The 18,616-nt window shown below is 40.3% G+C and overlaps 1 long non-coding RNA gene across 2 annotated transcripts; it reads right to left on the minus strand.

Annotated features, from left to right (window-relative positions):
- Nucleotides 1-554: 554 nt before the first annotated feature.
- Nucleotides 555-4,681, minus strand: LOC9266303 (uncharacterized). Of its 2 annotated transcripts, none has more exons than XR_010737695.1 (5): nucleotides 4,562-4,681; nucleotides 4,224-4,468; nucleotides 4,034-4,146; nucleotides 2,140-2,195; nucleotides 555-801 (listed from the first exon to the last, which is right to left on the minus strand). It is a non-coding gene; the product is annotated as an uncharacterized lncRNA (long non-coding RNA). The 2 variants fall into 2 exon arrangements; XR_003242466.2 differs by having other exon boundaries at nucleotides 4,034-4,149.
- Nucleotides 4,682-18,616: the final 13,935 nt, after the last annotated feature.

The raw sequence follows: 18,616 nt of genomic DNA on the forward strand, positions 1-18,616 counted from the left end.
ATAAACAAGTTTTAGAACTCCCAACTCACTTGAAAATGAATACGAACAAAATGGATTATTACTTGGCTATTGAAACTCAATCCTCCATGGTTATGTGTATCTAGTGATTAGTACTACTTCACAAACTAGATAGTGGTTAGGTTTTTGTTTGTATCTGTTGGCAACTTTTTTTTTTGCAAGAAAATAATCACGAGCAAGACATCAAAACTTCTTGGAGTGATATGGAGTAACCAACCACCTCAATCTAGTAAAAACTAAATAGAATAGGTGTCGTAGGCTCTCCGGACCTTCCATTATAATTGAGGGATGATGTAAATAATTCAAGTCATCAAACAATCATAATGAAACATCCGACGTCTCGAGAGAGGAATATTAGAGACATTGCTGGACCTTTAGCTTGCCAGTCAACTTCAGCCTGAGATGTGCCCGTCAAACCACTCGAAGGTGGCGACCAGATGTGTTACACATTCAGGAGATTTAGACTTGACAAAATGGCTAAAGATCTACAACCTCTCAAATATTTCTAACTCATACTCATGTGAATTCTTAGGATGTGCACTAGATCCACACTTTCATCTTAAGCATGATTATACATAGCAAACACAACTAAGATGAAAGAAACTTAAGACTTACAACAACTTAATAATTACATAGGCCGACCGGCCAAATAGACACATGAGAGAACAACGGAAGCTTGTCTACCCAATCCACAAGCACACCGACTAGGGGTTTACCCCATTAAGTTCAAGTCCTAGAAGAAACAGTCGATTACCCGCATCACTCAAAGACTAAATCTAAAACCTGCAAGTAAAAGGTTAATTCAACAATAAGAGTTAGTACATTATTAAAAATAATGTACTGGCAAGCACCAAGACAAGCCTAACATCCTACTTGCACATGTAATCAAGAAAGGCATAGTATGGTTCTTTTTAGCATAAAGCAAATTTTATTTGCATAAAACATTTCCAAATCAGATTTGCTTTCAAATAAATTTCAGCAAGCTAGTACTTGACATATATGGGCATCAAAGTAGTCATTAGTCATGTATAAATATACACCTCATTGCCATCCATGGCAGCAAGGAGTTCATTCTTAAATTTCATCACAATTTGAAGGTAAATTTCAGCATTTAGAAGAATAAACACAAGTCTATACTCAACACATATCCACACGCCGCTCATGACCGCGAGCACGGCTAATCGATTAGTTTTAACTCTGCAGAGTTTGTACACTTTACCCACATGATGCGAAATAATAATCATGCAAGAGCATGGCACGCGATACATAAGTACCCGATTTATTACTCACAACAAAGCTTTTCCAAAATTCATGATTTAGCCTTACACCAGCACGATACGTGTTACTCCATCCTAAGCCATACCCATTATATGACCTAGAACCGTTAAGTGGCGGGCCCATGCCTTAAACTTAACGCCGTGGTGGCGGACACAACGGGAACCCACCCACGTGGCACAATACCATTGTATTGGACAGACTTAGTCACCTAAACTACCACACCGGGGTAAATAGGAAGTTCCTCTGAGTTATCCGAACTCACACACACCGGCCTACCAGAATGTAAGGCTAAACCATAAATAGTTTACTAAGCTTGGGCTATCCAATACTAGCACATGTGGTTGTACTGTATACGAAATGAACTGACATTGAGTGAAGTCCTTAGGTCGGTTTGGGCGCACTCTCCCCCTATCGGTACACAAGTAATCACCATATGTGCACCACTTGAGGCCCAAACCTAAAATCCATGTTTTCCATTATTTTATTTATCAAAATTACAAGTATTAAAGTTCTGTCCAGATTATTTCAAAATCAATTTTCATGTTTGTAATGAGCCCATAATAATAAGGAAGACCATTCTAAGCATGGCTAAGCATTATAGTAACCTAGTGACTCCAAAACTCATATATGAAGTGGTATAGTCATATTGTTCCTAAGGTTAGGAATGATAGATAAGGATATATGTGGGGTTAAGGTGATAATGCAAATAATAGGAGTTTGTCTAACAAGTTTAACAAAATTTTAATTTATTAGCGTACAATCGGCATGCAAGATTTGCAAACATTTTCAATAACCTCCAAAACATAGGTTCAAAGTGATCAAAGAGAGGGAGGTGGGACTTGCCTTGTAACTGGAAAAAGTCAACACCTAAATCACTTCTTCACCGATTAAGCAATCATCTATACAAAGTACACGTTATGCAATTAAACACCGAAATATGCGAAAAATCCAAAATGCTCTAAAATGTATGATTTATGCACAGTGGATAGTTACTGGTCTAAAATGAATTTAGGTGAAAGAATTTCTATTTTATATCATTTCATTTGAGAGTTATGAATTTTACAAGTTTCATCGGTATAGTGTAGGATTTATTTAGGTACTATTGTGAAATGCTGTTGTAAGGTGATTTTTATTAAGTTTATGTTTGCTGAGTGAACATATGTGTTTTCTAAGACTAACACATTTGGTTTCACAATTTTTGGAGTTAATATGAATTCTTTATGTATTTTACAAGTTATAACGTGTTATAGGTGTATAGTGTTATATAGATTCATGGCTTTAGAGGTTTAGGTCCAGAACTTGCCTCATCTAGCTAGTGATATATAAAATGAGTATTTTAGTTAACTAATCTAATCTTAGTTCATAATTTTAGAGTTTATATTATTTTACTACACATTTTTATAATTAGGGATGTTCTATGTTAGTTACTTAACACACCAACCTAGAAATTGTTATATGAGTTAAGTTTGCTAAGTTTTGGTGGAAGGGGATGGATCTATGCCCTCATTGGTCCAACAAGTTTTATTTGGGTTTCATTATAGCTAGAGTGTGTTTCTATATGCATTTGTATATATGTATTGCTTAATCAATACTATGTGATTAGCACCTATCCTATATAAATTTAAAGTTGAGCTGTAACCTGCACAGAGGGTGCCATATTTTACTTTGCTAGGTAAAAGTTCAATCTTTGCTGGTTTCATAGAAACTTAGTTCACTCCATTTGGACTAAAGATGAATTTTCTACAAATTTTACAAATTAAAGGTTGCTCGATGTTGGTTATTACTTACATAAATACTTAAAGGCTTTTATTACACAGTAGGTGTATAATTTTATTTTATAACATGGAAGTATATGTTTTGATGATTCTACAGAACTTGGGTTTACTCAAAAAGGATCTAAGATGAATTTTATATGAACTTCTAAAGTTCAGCTTATATAAAACTAGTTATTTTAAAGATAATAGTTTTAGAGGCATTTGATGTAAAATGTGTATATGTTATATTTTAATTTTTTTAGAGAACATGTTGGTGGATCTGTAGAAATTAAGTTTGCTCTGAAATGAGTTGAAATGAATTTTGTACGCATTTTATAAGTTTGTGCATGCTTGATGTGTGATTTAACTTGGATAAATTTTAGAGGCTAAATTTGTACTGTGAGTGCAAGTTTTTATTCGATAACATCAAAGTTCCCAATTTGTTGAGTTCACAGAAATTTGAATCATCTTAAAGTGAGCTATATTTAATTTTATATGGATTTTACAATTTTAGTTACTGTTCTTTTATAATTTCAGATTTTGTTCCTAGGGGTGCACTGTCAGTCTCAGGCCAATATGCAAAAAGACCCCTAGTGTTTCAGGAAATCAACCCGCAGTCCTAGGCCCATATGCCATTGAGTGGAAACATTACATAATGAGCCTTATAGTTGTTTAAATTCTCCAAACGAGGTCCCTGTCTCCTTTTCCCATTCGATAAGCAGCAGAGCAGCCATGGGCTGCATCTCTGCTCGCCGGTGTCGGCGACAAACGGTGACTCCGTTGGGGTTGCGACCAAAATAGAAAATGAAGGGCATGCTATTGCGATTCCATTCCTATACATTTCTCAGACAGAAGACATCGGAGTAGCGCCAGCGGCGAGTCCGAGCAGAGGAAGTTTTCGGGTGGTGGTGCATGTCGTGCTATAGACTGGATGTACTCAAAGGGATGCATGCATGTGGTCTTCCAGGCTCTAGGGTGCTCACCGCGGGTTAGGTTGAACTTTTCCGGGGTCTTGGTGACAGCAACGGCTCGCGCATCCTCCCGGCGACGGCGTCCTTCTGCGGGTGAACGGCGACGGCTCGAACGGGACGACGAGCTGCTATAGGAAGGCATGCACGAAGGTTGTGAGGTCACAGGGATGGTTTGTGCGCGAGTAATCCAACAATGGCTCACCGGAGGAGGCGGAAACGACAATGGCGACGGCAACCGGAGGTGAAGAAGACGGTGGCCGATCTCCGCACTTGCTGCGCCATTGCCTGGGATTATTGAGGGGTTTTGAGGAGGACTTCAAGGAGAAGGCGTTGGCGTGACGGCTCGGCTTGGCTCGGTCTACAGCGCTCGGAACGGCGACGATGTCGGCTGCGGCGGCGCTTGGAGCGCGCTCCAGAGCTCCCGTAGACGAGGTCGCGTTCCCGTCGCTGCAGTGGACGAAACAAGATGGAGTCAAAAGAGGATTTGCTCGGCATGGAGAGAAGATAATAGAACGTGAATCAGATAGGGATGGAGACGACTCGTTGGCGATCGGCGGCGTCCCCCTTTTCGGCGGCCGACGACGAAAGAGAGGTGGAGAGGGAGAGTTGGAGCTCTCTCCCTGGGTTTCTTCGGCTTAGGGGTGGACAGTGAAGAATGGCGACTCAGACTGGCGGAGAAGAGAGCGAGAAAAGGGAAACCGAGGTCGACGACACGTTGTGGCCACGCGTCGGCTCGCTCAATCTCTCCCTCTCTCGGGTGGACGGTGGAGGAAGTGATGGACAAGGCTGAAGCTAGCCTAAGGCACTGACAAGTGGGGCCAACTCGATGGAAACTAGGCTAGGGAGAGAGAGATGGGTAGAAGACTGGGTAAATTTGATTTTTAGATTAATTTTCGGAATTATTTTCTCCTCTAACTTTGTAGCTTCATAAGTATACCAGATTATCTAGTGTTGATTTTACTGGAGGTAGATGATTACACCTAGATTCCATTTTATTTGGTTGCACTCAAAAATAATGGGTAGACTGCTCACAGAAATTAGACAAATATGGGCTATTTAAATGCTAGATTGGATTTTTAGGAGACCTAAACAGAGAAGATAAATTCTGGAAAAATTATATTTATTCATGTTAATTAACCTAGTATTTGGATAAATTATTTTCGCTATACACTTACATGCAGTTAAATGCACATTTTAGTTAGGTATGGTTTTAACCGATTAAGAACTATATTCAGTCTATTATTTGACTGGTTTGACTGATTCATTTGAGGTATCAAATTTAGTTATTAAATTGCACCAAAAATACAGTGAGTTGTATATGTTAAGTAGAGCCTATATGAATTTTTCCATGATTTTTATCTTGCTCAAATTATTTTAGATAATTAGCAAGACTTATCTTTGTATATGTGTTTCCCTTTCCTAAATGAATGTAAATACTTATGAAAGTTTTATTTGGACTCTACTTAACCTGAGGTGATGCTGATATTTTAGAATTACAGTTTACCTTACATATGTCACAGGCTCCTTACCTATTTATGTATAAGTTTACTTTAGTATTAAATTAAGAGAATACTTATCGAGATGATTAAGATAGAATATACCCTATATGAGTTAATTTATTTGTTCACTTCCATGTTCATGACTTGTCTTCAGATGGGTGGCCAAAATAGTTTTGTGGGAATTGACATTAGCCATATTGATTTATTTTAACGTGTATGGTTCCTATTTTAACTTCCTCTAGCTAGCACTAAGCCCTAATGGTTTAGTTGTTTATCTAGATTTTAGATTTTAGTTATTATTGATGAGACCTATTATGAAATGCAAATCAAAAATCCAAAAGCATATGAAGGACTCAAGTCAAAACATGTCCTATGAGAGTATGCATGCTTACACATAAGTTTACATTTTTTTGTCCTAGGTTATAAATGAAAAAGTTTTAATTTGCTCTCAAATTTTATTTAGTTACGTGAGTTAGGTCAACTTCCCCTAGGTTTAAAATGGAATTTTTTGGTTCACAAAATTGGAGAACTTTCCTTTCAACTAGTTTTGACGAAAATTTCTTCATCCTAAAATTCGGGTATGTTACAATGGGTTTTCTAGAACTAAACCGACTAGCGGAGCTGATTTAGATGGAACAAAGAATAAACACCACATCTTGTGGGCGAACGGAAACTTTACAAGAGAAACCCACAAAGGGATTTCACACTCTCGCAATGAAGACGGATGATTTACGGTGCAAATCGATAAAGATTGATGAAACAAAGATAGAATTAGGCAAAAAAGTAGATGCGATATTGAAAAAAACAATTTAATTGGCTAATTGCGCTAAAAATACATCATTTGTCCAATTGAACTGGCCTTGATCCTTATAAAGGGCTTGGTCTTGCCTCTTACTGGACCTCCTCCATATCAAACTCAGGGTAGAGACCAATTAGAACTCGAAAAATACCTCCTCATGCAAGAATCAAAACCCAAGACCTGACAGAAATCGACTCGTACTCAGCCGGTCAGACCGGCTCTACACTGCTAGTCTGACCGACCGGCCTATTGGTGGCGGTTTGATCGGCCCGTTAAGGGAATCCGGTCTTTTCTGAATTTAGATATGAAATATGGGTGTTAACAGTATAAGTAGGGAATAGGCAGATCGATACTCTGTGGGGTGAGTCTAGTACGCGACTGTTCGCGTCGAGCGAACGCGTGTCTCCTCTTGCTCACAAGTTGCTCTAGCCCACAAATAGCCTATGCATATGCAAAATCTTCCCGGGCCCACTAGCTAGCTAAAGCATATCCGGGCCTTTTCTTTTCTCATTTAGACTAAAATCTAACATAAACAATTCTATTTTATACATGTAACTTTATTCGCATAAAGTTTACATGTACTAACTTTATGCATAGTAATTTTCAGTAACATTTTATATGTAAACTTTACACATGTAAACTTTCCACATGTAAAGTTTATATATGATTTAAAATTCCTTCTCTAAATAATAGTGAAAAAAAATATTCAAAGATAAATTTTGCTGTTGTGTTATGTTTTAAAAATGAATACATATTTTGTGATCACAAAATAAATAACAAACTAGAATAAAAAATAATTTCACAAAAGAAACAAAAAAGTAAAAATAAGATAAAGATGTCAACTTAAACTACTATGGCCCACAAGACCCATGTTGTATATCTCCAGAATCTAATTAGTGGGTGATCTGAAATTACAACAATCTAATCAGTTAGTATACAGAAGCGATCCGGAAAAGGGGCGTTCGCGTGAACCAATTTCCGCGAACGTTCGCGCGATAGCTTTTCCGCATTCTGTGTGACATATGTGCTCAATCCACCCGTATTGAATTGGACTACGTTCTTGGGGGACAAATTAATTAAATTAGCCTCACTGGAAATTATGGCAATGAGAAACCTGTCCTGGCCTTTTCTTTTTTTTTCTGCCAGAGCGCTGCATGCTAATACTGGATGCAGCCGACCTTTCATTTGTTTTCTGTAATCGAAAAGAAAGAAGAGGAGGAGGCTGGTTTACTATAAGGCAGCCTGTTTACATTGAAGCCATTTTCAACCATACTAATTTTTGATAAAGTTATAAAAAAATATCTACAATTATTTTGTTGCCAAACTTCGGTAAAAACATAAGAAATCCAGCCAAAATTTCGGTAATATGACCAACTTGCTAAAATTTAGTAAGGTTTATTTTAACTACAATCTGAACAGCCTCGAAAAGGACCCCCAATAATCAGCTTGGCACGCTGTGGTTGTCTACTACTATCCGTCAGATCGGCATCGTTCAAGGATGCTAAGAGCCACAAAGTTTTGTACTTAATCCTATCAATAAATTACAACCCACTGCACCCTAAAACTCAACATGTAAAAATGCCACGCATCATTATTGACTAACAACTATTACAGCTTAGACCTCATATAATAAGCATATTATATTATCTATATAATTTATTAAATTTTAAAGCTTTAAAATGCAAGAATTTAAAGCATCATCCTACCTGATTCACATATTATTTCAAGATATATCTCCATCATTTTTTACAATATTCTATATAACTATATTGTTCATTGTTATTTAGTTAATAGTTATTTCTCTCTTTAATTTCCTATTAAGCCATATCACATTAATTGTTTGTAACTGTTAGATAACTAACCTATGATCCAAATTATCTCTCATTTTATTCTCTCATAAAGCCACGTCACCATATTTTTATGTTTGGATCATCATTCTATATATTATTTAAATTATTATAAACTACAACAACTTATAAAAACTTATGTCATCTGGCCATCTTATTATTTATACTTATTATTCTACTAAATTTTCACAACAATGTGCTAGGTGAAAGGGTTTCACCTAGTTATATATAACCCCAGACCCAAATTAACCTGAAAAAAAAAAGAAATAAGAGGACCACAGATCTGAGTGACCTTACTGGGAGTTCTAAGTCAAGAAAAATAAATTGTGCTGGAATCCATCAATTGTAGAGTGTACACTCCTCTGAGCATGGTGAGCCCACTATCCATAATATCTTTAATTGTTGGAAGAAGGTGTGAATGGTTCGTCAGTTCACCATGAAATTTGGAATCAGGGAGAAAATTTTCGCCTTTTCATCTTTTATAATATTTATTCTACAAACAGATCCCTAAAAAAATCTTATTTTAGAAATAGACCATTTTTATGCCGCCAACACTATTGACAACGTGTCCAACACAACGACGTCAATAGCATTGGCACCGTTCTCTTAACCCCCGGCAGAAGCTAAGTCACCAATGTAAAGATAACGACACCAATGCCGTTGATGTTAAGAATCTATTTGTATTTTTTTTAAAAGTACCTATTCGTAATAAAAAAATATTTATAGATAGATCTTCGGTGACAGTGTCATTGTCGCCAAGGACCTATCTGTAAATATATTTTATTCCAAATAATTTTTTTTATTACAAATAGGTCATTTTAAAAAAAATCAAACGACATGAGTGACAACTTTCACTAAGAGGTGAGGGGGATGGCCCTAACATTATTAGCGCCGTGAGTACCGTGCCAATGACGTTGGTGCTGTGAACAAAATATATTCCTAAAATAAGATTTTTTTTAAAAAAATATATCTATTTGTATAATAAGTTTTTTAAAATAGCCTAAAGGTGAAAAATGTATGAAGCTTGGGTTGGCTGGCTTGGACTGGAGGCTGCTTTTATCTATGCTGAAATGAAATGGTACGGAGTTTCCACATCCCGATCACACACAGCTGTGCAGACATTGGTCGGACGGCTGTCGGGGCAGGGTACAGTACAGTGTTTGTTAACAGATGCCTGCGATGCGAGGTGAGGTACTGAGGTGAGGCGGCCTTTCGATCGGTCTCATCTCTTCTGCCATGTGCTGGTAGACCCTCATGTCGATCCTGTCATTTCGTTAATTTGTGCCCGATCGAAGGTACGGCCCGGTCGAGGACAACTTCTATATGTATGTACGCTTTGCCAAGCTCAATGTTCGCTCCCCAATTTACCATAGACCAGCTACTTTTGAGTCCTTTTTTCTGCAGGATTACACCATTACATTAGCTCTGCATGTGCTCCTCTATGTTTCCGTACGGTATTGGTAATTGTTTTTATTTTTGGGCTGTTGCGAGCTGATCATTGATTTATTTAATTCCCCCTTGAGATAGCTAATCAGTACTACCTCCGTCCTAAAATAAGTGCAGCTGTGGATATTCGTATTCAACGTTTTACCGTTTGTCTTAATTGAAAAGTTTATGAAAAAGTTAAAAAAATTAGTCACACATAAAGTAATATTTATGTTTTATCATCTAATAACAAGAAAAATACTAATCATAAAAATAAATAAATAAGACGAACGGTCAAACGTTGGACATGAACTGTAAAAACTGCACTTATTTTAGGACGGAGCAAGTACCTATTGGGTAATTAGTTAACTACAGCCAGAGCTCTAGCCGCTACAGAGAAATCACTACTAGAAAAATGATTTTTGAAGGCGAGACTCATTGTACTTCGCAGGCAGGCCAAATTTTCACCTCCAAATAGCCGCCTGCATTGTCGTCGGCGGGGAGATACGATGGCCTTCCACCCGTGAAAATGTCGCAAAAATAAATTTGTCAGGCGGACGACTTATGGCTCCGCCTATGAAAATATATCTTCGCGGATGAATCCTTAAGACGTTCGCCTACCAAGATCAAGATGTACATATTATCACAGACAGACCTCCTAAGGTTTTGCACGCAAAAAATCAACTTTTTAGGTATAGCCTTATGAGGCCTACATGCAAAATTGGTTCACGGGATTAAAAACCAGAAAACACAGAGTTAGCCCCGCATAGCCTAAGTCCCTCTGCTTCTCCTCCTCCCCTCTCCTTCTTCTTCTGTCTATCCTCCTCCTCTCCCTCTCCCTCAGCAACAGTAGAAGGTGGCGGCGGTGTGGCCTAGCCCTCCCCTTCCTCTCCTCCCAGATCCGACTGGAGTGGCAAGGCAGCAGCGACGGCAGGAAGAGGGTGCAAAGGCGTGGCCTCCCCTCCCTCCTTCCCTCTCCCTCCCAGATCTGGCCGAAGAGGGGAGGGCGGCATCGGCGGCGGGCAGAACATAAGGTGGTAGTGGCGCGGCCCTCCCCTGATCTGGCCGGAGTTGGGAGGAAGGTGGCGTCAGAAGAAGAGGGTGCGGCGACGCGACCGTCCCATCCCTCACTCCAAGATCAGGTCAGAGTTGGGAGGAAGGCAGCATCAACAGAAGAGGGTGCAGCAGCGCAACCCTCCCCTCCCTCCCTCCCAGATTTCGCCGGAGGAGGGAGGGCGGCGGTGGCGGCTACATCAGTAGAGGGCGGTGATGGTAGTGGTCCCAACAAAGCGGTGCTACGACGATGACCCCTTCATTGGCATGGCGCTGTGACGATGACGACTGTTTTTTGTTTGTTGTTTACATGTTGATTAATGTGGCTCGGCCCTTTGTTGACGGTTGTTAAATACCAAATTAATGCCATCAATACTTGCATAAATCTGAAAATATAAAATATCCAACATAGTGGTAGGGTTTATTTCTAACAATTTCCATGATTTTTGGTGTATATTTAAATGCATGTGACAAACTACCAAAGTTGAGATGAACTATACATGAAGGAGGGAAATATTACTTCTATATCCAAGCTCATGGAGTTTTGAGCCCACAAGCCCAACATGATCATAATTAAATGGGTCAATTCAAGAGAAATATTAAAGAGGACCAACATGCCAGGGCCTAGAAGGAAGGAGTAGGTCAGGGGGGCAGCCTGGGGTTGGCCGACCTAGGCCCAGCCCAACTGGCCCTCAAACTCCACCAATTGGTAATTACCAACCTTAGACAGCTGTGACCGTTTTCTGCGCTCCAACCGTCATCTGGAAGGACACATGGCAAGAAGAGAAGGAAGATGCCCTTTGAATTCCGTGGAGCATCTCCATCCTTCCAAGAAACCTCCTCCTATAAATACTCCTCTCCTCCCTCATTCCCAACGCACCAAAATGTAGAGTTGAATTATAACTGTCGACGGGGGATACACATAGACCTGATAAATAGGGTATTGAAATATGTTGGTACGAGGATCTACACGATACGATATCAAGACAGATAGAGACAAAGATTATACTGGTTTAGGCCCCTCGTGAGATAATAGCCCTAGTCCAGTTTATATGAGATTGATATGGAAAACCACATAGTACAAAGAGAATAGATGAATCCGGCGTTACCGGCGAGACCCTTGTCGAGATGGTTCGATGAGATCTCCTAGCGAATCTGGTTCCGCGTCCACCGGCTTCGTAAACTATGGTGGGTGTGTTGGCGCTATGTTGGCCTTCTATACCATGAGTTACCTTAGTCTCCAAGTAGAACCCGGAGACAATGAACACTGCATGATATAGAATAAACCCAATCATCTCCGAGTAGTACTCTGTTAATCACCTGCCTGTGAAGATATTTTCCTTCATATCTTGTAGATTTCCTTATCACATACTGATGAACCCTGAGTTCCTCTCAACACTCAAGGCTGATGTTGGCCCGATCTTTCGGTGAGTTGTGATAACTACGATTTGGGAGAAACGTTGACGATCCGACTACAACCGTACGAGACGTTGTGTTGCGCCTTAGCGATCGATACACCTCTCCGTGGGTTGTTGATCTTGCCGGTGCAGATCAACCCTATTCCTGCAAGCAAATCGAAGAAACAAGCAAGAACAAGAATAAAGCAATCTGATATTGCAAATAGGAATTTAATACAAATGATAAGTTGGGGTTCCGAAGAACAAGCAGACGGACGGTCTAGCCAACACGCGCGCTGCAAGCAAGTAGCAATGGCTAAACTTTAATCTAACAAAACCCAAGAAACCCTGAAGGGGTACCTAACTATTTATAGAGGTGGGAGGACGACCAAGAGGGTCCAAGGGTCGTGCTCCACCAGATTGGGGCGCACCCCATATGGGCCCCACATGGGCCAAGGTCCCAAACAAAGTTACAAGCCCATTGGCCCAATACAGGAGACGCAGCACCTTGCTTTTGTGATTGCGGCCAAACAAGATAGATTTTTGAGATGAGGCTGGATCCGTTGGAAGGAGGACTTCGAGAGCTTTCCATCAAGTACTCACGGGCCCAAAACGGAGCACGTATGTAGATTTGGCGGCCGTTTGAAGTCAGCAATGTAACACGTGGCCGAATCAGATTGCAGCACATGGAGGACTTGATCTTGATGTCTTCTTGTTGATTCATGATGTGAGCAATGGTCGTATCCATAGTAGCCATGGTCACATCATCCTCCCCTTCTTCACAGAAAACCGTCCTCGGTTTTTCCATATGGTGCTCTTCGCGCAGTCCACTGAAAACAACCTGTTTCTTGCAATCAAAACAAGACAAACTCGAAACAATATGATTAGCAGTAACATGTCTCTCTAGCTTGCATATTTTATCCGGAACTACAAGATGTTCTAAATCTGAACAAATGTAAACTCTATGCACCAAAAATATTCCTCTATCATTATATTCGCCAAAGATATGAAAAATAGCATTAGTTGGACATGGCAAATCAGATTTAGCAAACAATTTCTCCTTCAAATTATCGAGCTCACAAAAATCATCAAACTGAACATAGCCCAAAGTATTTAAAGAAGATAGCAATTCGCGTTCGTCTACTTCATTAGCAATGTGAACAACATGCTTAGAATCAGCACACAAAGAAATAGTAGAACTAACATGTTCATTCACTAGTTGTGGCATGGATATAAGTGAAACATTATCACACAACTCTTCTTTATCACAAGGAACAGCAAGTAAATCAACTTGTGACAAAGGCAACTCAGTAATTGATTCCACTAATGGTTGCTCTACTATAGCATGAAAAGTGGACAAGTGTAGCTCACCTTGAGAATACTCACCTTCATTTCTCTCAGCACCATTTAATTTACCTTGCGAACTTTCTTCAGATAATGTAGCTGCATCAGCCTTCTCCTCATTCGCGAGTGATGGAAGTGACATCTCAAACATATCGTTCTTCTCATTTTGGAGACTTTTCTGAACTTCCTGCAAAACATCAGTGATAGGAGGCACAAGCATATCTTGTTGCTCCATTGGATTCTCCAAAATTTTGCGCTCAACAATGCAAGCAAGCATGAACAATTGGCCTATATGATTATATGTCACATTAACAAGCCCAGCCTGAATATTGAAATTAAGCCCTCTGAAAAATCTAGTCATTGTGTTCTCATTAGATTCTTGTAAACCACTATAAGTGTTACAAATTTTAAAATCATGAAAGTACTCCCTAACAGTTTTGTCACCTTGTTTTAGATGTTCCCATTTCTCAAGGAGAGCACGTCTATAGTATGAAAACACAAATCTTTTTCTCATCAGTATTTTGCATTCATCCCAAGTTTCAAGCTTATTCCCCACAGTATGCCACCAAAAAGATGCAGAACCGGTACACTTATTACTAGCAGCCTTAATCATTTGAGCATTAGAAAAATCATACTCATCAAATTGTTTTTCTACTGCTAGCTCCCAATTAATGTATGCAGCGGAATCATACTTTCCATCATAGACTGGTAACTTACATGCAACTTGTGCAAAATTATAGTCATGTACCTCATATGCATCACGTGAAGAAGTCGTCATATCTCGTCGAAGGTGTAGATGTTGACGTTGAGCATGACCATCTTGTTTCCCCTTGCGCAATCCTGCCATGGTTAGCAGCAAACAAGAAACATACACAAGAATATACACGCTCCTATCAACTACTAGGTACTGGCAGCTCAAATCTCACACACACTCAAGCTTTTAACCAAGCTCTTACAAGATCTTACCAATGCAAGTGGAATGGTGATGTACACCGACTCAACCAAGCACCCCAATAGAGGTTGGATATATCGATGCCTCGGCAAACACTTGCTGTACGGCTGCAATCAAATCTATGGAGCTCTGGGTAGGCTTAAATATGTAGCAAAGGAATAGCAAATGCTCAAATCAGAGAACGCAAAGTTGAATAATTGTTCAAAGTCAAGTACCGTGCTGGTCCTAGGCTAGAACGTACTAGAGACGCGAGCCTAGACACAAACGATACCACAAGATAGCACTAGGAACAACTAATGCACAACTCTGATATATGAAGTTCAGCTCAAACATAACAGTATTTTCTCTTTTCTTTCTTTCTTCTTTCTTCTTTTCTTTTTTTTTCTTTCCTTTTCTTTTCTGTTTTTTTTGTGCGGATTTTTTTTTCTTTTTTTTTGCACCTTTCTGCCTTTTTTTTCACTTTTTTCTTGATTTTTTTTAACAAAAACTGACTCAAGGACCTTAATGTAAGATTACAGGGACTCAAACATAAATATAAAATTTATAGGGACTCAAATGTAAAAGTCTAAACCCAAAATTAAAATTATACAAAAAATGGAATGCTGAATTTATGCCGGTTCCGTTTTTCCAAACAGATCTCGAAACCGACACCAAACAAAAATTCGCCAAGGTGTTTGACACAACTCGGAACGGTGGAAGAGAGGGAGGGAGTCGGACTCGGCCAAAGGGGCGAGTGGGACTCGGCCAGGAGGTGGAGTGGATGGCAGCCGAATTTGGTGTATGGGATAAAAAGGAAACTGATTTTTAACCAATCCAATCTACTATATCTTTCCAAAACAAACTTGACTACTTCCAAAATCAGATATGGTAATTCACCTTCCTCCTCTCGTGCACGACACAGGCACGGCCAAAACAAACACACACAAGGATCGGCAAACTCTAGATGCAACTCAAGAACTCCAAAACTAACCGACAGAAACTTCTGAAAACTACAAAAATAGAACCGTGGCAGCGAGCCGATTCCGTTTTCGTAGGTCCCGACAACAACAGAGACACGGTGGCAGCGACGACTGTGGTACAAAACGTGACCAGAACTCGAAACTCTAAACGAACTAGACGCTAAGACCAGCAACACGTCGTGACAATGCAACACAAAATTCAACAAAGCAAAAACTGAAAAGAACAATGCAATGGCACAATATGGCTAGGTAAATGATACGAATTTTTTTTGTATGGCTATTTTCTGGTTATAGGAAGATAAAAACTCACCGAGCAACGAAAGCTCTGATACCACCTGATGAACCCTAAGTTCCTCTCAACACTCAAGGCTGATGTTGGCCCGATCTTTCGGTGAGTTGTGATAACTACGATTTGGGAGAAACGTTGACGATCCGACTACAACCGTACGAGACGTTGTGTTGCGCCTTAGCGATCGATACACCTCTCCGTGGGTTGTTGATCTTGCCGGTGCAGATCAACCCTATTCCTGCAAGCAAATCGAAGAAACAAGCAAGAACAAGAATAAAGCAATCTGATATTGCAAATAGGAATTTAATACAAATGATAAGTTGGGGTTCCGAAGAACAAGCAGACGGACGGTCTAGCCGACACGCGCGCTGCAAGCAAGTAGCAATGGCTAAACTTTAATCTAACAAAACCCAAGAAACCCTGAAGGGATACCTAACTATTTATAGAGGTGGGAGGACGACCAAGAGGGTCCAAGGGTCGTGCTCCACCAGATTGGGGCGCACCCCACATGGGCCAGGGTCCCAAACAAAGTTACAAGCCCATTGGCCCAATACAGGAGACGCAGCACCTTGCTTTTGTGATTGCGGCCAAACGAGATAGATTTCCAAGATGAGGCTGGATCCGTTGGAAGGAGGACTTCGAGAGCTTTCCATCAAGTACTCACGGGCCCAAAACGGAGCACGTATGTAGATTTGGCGGCCGTTTGAAGTCAGCAATATAACACGTGGCCGAATCAGATTGCAGCACATGGAGGACTTGATCTTGATGTCTTCTTGTTGATTCATGATGTGAGCAATGGTCGTATCCATAGTAGCCATGGTCACATCACATACGGAAGTATATCGTATGGATGATGGTATACTGTTGGCGGCTATTAAATAACAATTATATACTGCCAACATCTGCATAAAGTTAAGATAACAAAACACCCAACATAGTGATAGGTGCTTAATCTCACAAATTCCACAAGTTTGGTGTATATTTGTATGCAGGAGATAAACCCCAAGGTTGGGAGGAAATCTAGACTAAAGTGAGGAGAATTACGTATCCATACAAGGATGGGTTGTGAACTTCATCAAAATATCGGAAAATCAGCCCAAAACTCCGAGGAATGGGTAGAGGAGGATCAAGAGAGGAGCCAGGCCAAAGGCCAGGCCAGGGGGGCCTAGCCCAGGTTCGGCCGAACCCTGGTGAGCGCCGTTGGATCCAGGTTTTGGCATGGACGCTCCAGATCACTCCCTGATGACGGTTGCGGGGCAATTCAGACATTTCCCCTTCTCACAATCTAAATAAGGACCTCACTTCACTCACTTCAACACACACTTCCAAGCTTGAGCTGAATTATAAGAAGCTCTATTGTACTATATTGTATACTAGAATAGGAAAAGAGTAGAGTAGAAGGAGTCGGAAGAATTCCGGAGTTGTCGGTAATCTTCTCTCATTTCCTTTATTTTGTTTATTACTCTGAATTCAATATATATTCTTCCTGAGTAATTTAGATTTACCTCGTGAGAATTATCTCTTAGTTAGTTCCTAAATAGCATACGGGATCATTGTTCACTATAGTCCATCCATTTATAGTGATTGCTTTAGTGTTTGATTGGCACTAGAGTAGTTATTAATTGCGTAGACGCCGAGTCTGGGTAATTAATCTACAGTGGTTGCTGCGTATCTCACAGCACGCTTGAGGTAGGTGTAGAGGTGGTGACAGCCCTCAAGAGCACTTAAGTCCTCCCTGTCCGGGTGCGTAGTAGAGCGACATATGGGAACAGCGGGTTGCCAGTGCCTGAAGTATTGCGTTAGGATTAAAGTTAAGCTTTCCCTAGACACTGTTTCTCACTAGTAAATTGTTGTCGAAACGACAACTGCATACGTCAAAAGACGTGGTTACTCAACAGTGGTTGGAAAGGAAGTAAAGTGTATTGAATTGAGAATTTTTTTCCTCGGATCCCCCTGTTACATGGCCCTAGGAGGTTATTTATGGCCCCATTACAGGTTCTTACTACTAGGGTTTAGGTTATACAGGGGAATTTACATGGTTGCCCTTATGAAAGGGACATTTACATGGGTATACAGTGTAATTGAGGTACATGGGCTCCTAACGGGCCGTCAGGTGATCGTTGGCCCAATGGCCACTGGGCTTGATAGTCTAGGATGGCCTCATGGGCCTTTGTGAGGTCGAACTTGCTATGGCGAAGTTGTCTTACACCCTTCGCCCAAGAGGTCTTTGGCTCTGTGAGGTACCCGCGCGATTCTCCGCTCTTCGCCGCCTTTGCTCCATAGTCTTCGCCATGGGGGCTTCGCCCCAACTAATCTTGATGTCTCAGGCTTGAATCCTTACTGGTCGCACGGTTTCGGCAGGTTTGGTCGAAGGGCCTCATGCCATACCGCCAACATAAATCCTCTCTATCCTAGCCTGTCACACACGTTCCCTCGAATTCGATACCCTTGGAATACTCCGTAAGAGAAGTGCTACATCGGTATATCCGTGCGCTTGCGGATTTTATCTGCGACCGTAAGAAATACCAACATATACCATACTCGTATGTTCCGTAAGCCATAGGATAAGAGGTAAGCCTTATTCGTAGCCATGACAATAAGAGGCTCTTTGCATTCATGTATGCTTAGAATAAGGGACGAAAGAGTTGGAGGAGTTCCAGAGTTGTCGGTAACTCTCTCTATTTATTTTGCCTTAGCAATTACTTTGCTCTAGTTAAGAATATTTTATTTAAGTAATTGAGATTTATCTTGTGTGGTATATTTGTTGGTTAGTTCCTATTTAGCTTACTAGATCATTGTTCACTATTGTTCATTAAGAAATAGTGATTACTTTAGTGTTTAGTTAACGTTAGAGTAGTACATAATTGCATAGACATGATGTCTAGATAGTTAATTACTAGTGTTTGCTGCGTATTACACAGTACGTTAGAGGTTGGTGTAGAGGTAGTGACAGCCCTTGTAACAGCCCTAGATTCATAACCAGGTATTTAGAAGTGCATTTGTTGTCCTTTAGATTTCATATTTACTATAT

This window comes from Oryza sativa, chromosome 1 (assembly GCF_034140825.1).
Source record: "Oryza sativa Japonica Group chromosome 1, ASM3414082v1".
Classification (NCBI taxonomy): Eukaryota; Viridiplantae; Streptophyta; class Magnoliopsida; order Poales; family Poaceae; genus Oryza; species Oryza sativa.